Below are 4,204 nucleotides of genomic sequence, written 5' to 3' on the forward strand. Positions count from 1 at the left end.
AGGATGAAATTGAATCAGGTTTTCTAGAACATTTACATCTCTCAGCGGTGGAAGTTGTTTGATCATTTCTGGAATATAAAATAATAATAAATTTGATGTGTATGCTTTCATGTATGTATCTATAAATGAATAAATGAACTCAGGTAATGTGCTATTTCATATAAATCAAGTAACCAAATGCTTTTGTAGCAATTCATTTTTTGTCATGAAATTTAAAATTTTGCAACATTTATATATATATTTTTAAATTAAAAACTTAAGGAGTTTAAATACATTTATCTTTTTAAAGTATTTGTGTATCTATAATAATAAAAGGGTAATATGCTAATTAGATCAAACATCCGGGTGCCATTCTGAACTTCTTTCCAGATGAAGCTGGGGCCTGAGTGCCTGGCGGCAGCTACTAAAGGAAAGCAGCCAGGGTCCCAGGTGCTGCAGGGAAGCCATGCTGGCAGCCTGGGGAAGGCAGGCCTCCTCTTGCATGAATTTTCATGCATCGGGCCTCTAGTGTCTCATAACAACTGAGAAACAACGTTTACTTATGAGATGATTAGTAAATTTATGTGTGTATATTTTGTTTTGTTTTAAATCTAATATCCTTAAGTATTTTATTGAATTCAACCAGGTTAAGGTTTTTTTCAATAAGATTAATATACAAATAAGTGAAAATGATTCTACAACATAATTGGACAAACTTTCTAACTTTGAGAAGTGAATAATACATGCAATTCTCATTTTATCAACTCACTTTGGCCAACAAGTGAAAAACATAGCATTCCTTTTGATCATTTCATGTGTGGTCCCTGCAGTGTACTTCAACTAATAAAGAATATATCTGACTACAGACTAACAAAGAGATATTTAGGAGAAGCACTGGTTAAAATGATTAATGTCCCAAACAGGGGAAGGAGCGTTTTGCCAGAGGACACAGAGGGAGGGGTTTGGGGACCTGGACCTGAAGCTGGAGCTGGAGGAGTAGGATTATTGATATCATCTTGACTTTTACATCCGGGTAATGGAAAATGCTCTGAAATTTTCATTCCAGGCATTTGGATGGGCTCATGGCTCTTCATAGCAGGTAAGACAGTGGACTCCTGGTTTCTCATTCCAGGGTCTTCAAGCTTCTGTTTTTTAGCACCAGGGCTGACAACATAGATGGGTAGAGACCATTCCATGTTCTCAACACAATTTGCTATTTTTAGTCCTCCTAGCAACGCACCCTCATAATGGCTGCAGGTCTTGTTTGTGCTTCAAAGGATACGATTATTGCTAGCCCTATTCTGTGACACACGAAAAAATATCATTCAGAGGTGTTATAATATTTTTTTTTCATTTTCTTTATAAAAAAAAATATTCCACGGGCAACTCCAAAGCATGTGTGAATGGTTAACAGAATGTGTTGGTCAGTTGCTGCTTGAGGTTTGGCTGAATATGCCAAGGTGAAATGGCCAAATGTGGTTTGGTTTAGCCCTCCAACCGTAAATGAATACCCTGGCTTGTGCTACCCACCACATTTTTGTAGCTATCCTCTCACAAGGGCTTCTCCGCAATTGCAGGGCTCTGGCCAAGTAAAAATGAAGAGCTTTGAACGGGAAGCCACAGATAGCATCTTTTCAAGATTGGCCAGCCATCATCACAGCTTCATTGAACAGATGGTAAAAGGACATTTGCTCTTGAGCTTCAGAAATATATGCCATCAGGGCTATTCCATGGTTATCCTTAAAACTCAGAGGGAGAGAGAGCTGAGTCTTCCGAGCTTTGCATTTGGCTTTTGCATTTCCCACACATCCTCAAGTAGCTGGAGGGCCTGGCAAGTGTCTCCATTATTTGTCTGGAGAAGTTGAGGAAAGCTGTCTGTGGCCCACCTTTATTCCCATGCTGCCTTGCACCTGTGTGTGTGTGTTAAAACACAAAGGTGCAAGGCAGAGAGGATATTTTTTTTGTGGGGGGAGGGGGGCCAGGATTGGTTGGAATTTTTACCTACTTTACCATTTCTGTTTAAGTTACTTTTTTTTTTTCTTGAGCCTGAGTGGGTGCACTGATATTTCTCAATATAAATTATTATAAGGAACCCAACCTACACTAGAAGGGATGACCAATATCACATAGGAACTAGCAATCATGAGTGTTATTAAAGGACAAGTAAAGAATTCTCTGGAATGTTATATAAAAGGATATTAGGTTCAAAAGCAATGATTAAAATAAGAAGGGATAGAAAGTGCTCAGCTCAGGGAGGCTCTCCTGGTCCAGCCTGGACTTCCACTTCCAGGTCCTCAGTGGGAAAATGTCACAGGCCAAGAGCCTTGTCTGTCACCTCATTAGTTTGCTTCTCTCAGGACTGTCACTGTGCTGCCTGTCATTCACTAACCAGAAACTGGTACTTAAAGTGTATTATTCAGGTTTATATTATTTATGATGACAGAGCCAGCCTGGAACCGTTTTCTTTAACTTTACTAGAGTTAATAGTTTTATTTTATTTTAAAATATACTTAAAATACACTTTGCTAATGGATAATGATGCCAAGTAACTTCATCTTCAGCTTTCAAATATTCTCTTTTGTGATTCACCTGTTATTTAACTTGTACCACTCCTTCACATGTGGTTGTAATCACTGAGATGGTCATTTTTCTGTTTTCAACTCTGTATTTAAGAGACAGCGCCATTGTTCACACTCCACCAGAATCCGTCTTTCAAACTCTGGTAATCAGGCACTGTGGCCACTAACTCTGCCAAAGTCTTGTTCCATTAGGCTACTTTAATGATAATGTCGCTGCTTTGTTATTGTGTGTCATGCACCATTAATACCCATCTCCAAGAGGAACATTATCATCTTTGCTTTCAAGTCCATCAAGTTCAGAAAAGCAATCTCAATTTTCCATTTTTAAGGGTCTACTTTTTTTCAAATATTGTGTCTACTGCTAATCAATTAGAAATGGCAGTGTATTAGTTCACTTGGGCTTTCTTAATTCCACAAACTGGGTGGCTTAAACAACATAGATGTATTTCTTCATAGTTCTGGATGTTACAAGTCTAAGATCAAAGTTCTGTCAAGTTTGGTTTCCTCTGAGACTTCTTTCTTTGCCTTACAAGTGTCCGCCCTCTTGCTGCCTCTTCTCATGGTTGTGAATCTGTGCATGTTTGATTCCATCCCTGTGATTCACATTAGCAAATGAGGTAGAGACAACACTGTGCCAGTTTCATTATATGCCTTAAGAAACCATGACAGTTTCCATGTTTGCACTCTTGGAAACCCTGAGCAATTATTATGTAAGAATTACAGTTGGTAAGAATGCATGGTAAGGATGCCAGAAAGAGGCTATCTGTACATAGCAAAGAGGCAGGAGATTATAACTCAGGCATTCAGTGTCTTGATGATCCAACCTACCAACCTTTCCCAATAAAACATCACACACATGGGTGAAAGCATCAAGGAACACCTATCTGACTGTAGTTTGGTAAGTGGGTCCAATACAGAGATACGTAGGAACACTCAAGAGGTTCTAAAACTACACAATTATAATAACTAATAAAATTATAGTTTTATTAAGCCATTAGGTTCTAGGGAAGTAGGTAACACAATAATGTAAAACCAAAAAACACCAAACACTGTCAGCTAAGGTCTGGGTGCATGACCAGGCTTGGCCAATTGTTTGTTCTCATTCTGGAGAAATAGGTCATTGTTAAGTGGGATTAGGTGAATCTGACAGCAATGAAACATTAATTCATAATTAGTTATGCAACTCCTGTAGTCCACAACAATGATCGGCAAGTGAACTACTTCTCTTTTTTTTCTTTTTTTTTTTTTTTGTGTGACTTATTTCTCTCTTTATTGATTAAGGTATTACATATGTGTCCTTATCCCACCATTGACTCCCACCCTCACTCATGCCCTCACCCCCCAGGTATCTGTGTCCATTGGCTAGGCTTATATGCATGCATACAAGTCCTTTGGTTGATCTCTCCCCCTTAACTCCACATTCGCCTACCTTCCCTCTGAGATTTGATGGTCTGATCAATACTTCTCTGTCTCTGGATCTGTTTTTGTTTATGAACTATTTATATTATTAGGCGGAAACACCTGGAATTCTCTACCATGAAGTATAATAAAAGCAAGATTTTGCAAGAACATTTACCACTTTTACTTAAAGGACAATAAATTTTAAAAGCTATAGGGCATTATACCTGTTTCATTTAGTAAATTAA

General features: G+C 38.2%; 1 pseudogene; it reads right to left on the minus strand.

The window, feature by feature from the left end:
* Positions 1–760: 760 nt before the first annotated feature.
* LOC118703034 lies at positions 761–2,831 on the minus strand (annotated as a pseudogene).
* Positions 2,832–4,204: the final 1,373 nt, after the last annotated feature.

The sequence above is a fragment of the Pipistrellus kuhlii genome, unplaced genomic scaffold (genome assembly GCF_014108245.1).
Source record: "Pipistrellus kuhlii isolate mPipKuh1 unplaced genomic scaffold, mPipKuh1.p scaffold_m20_p_4, whole genome shotgun sequence".
NCBI lineage: Eukaryota > Metazoa > Chordata > Mammalia > Chiroptera > Vespertilionidae > Pipistrellus > Pipistrellus kuhlii.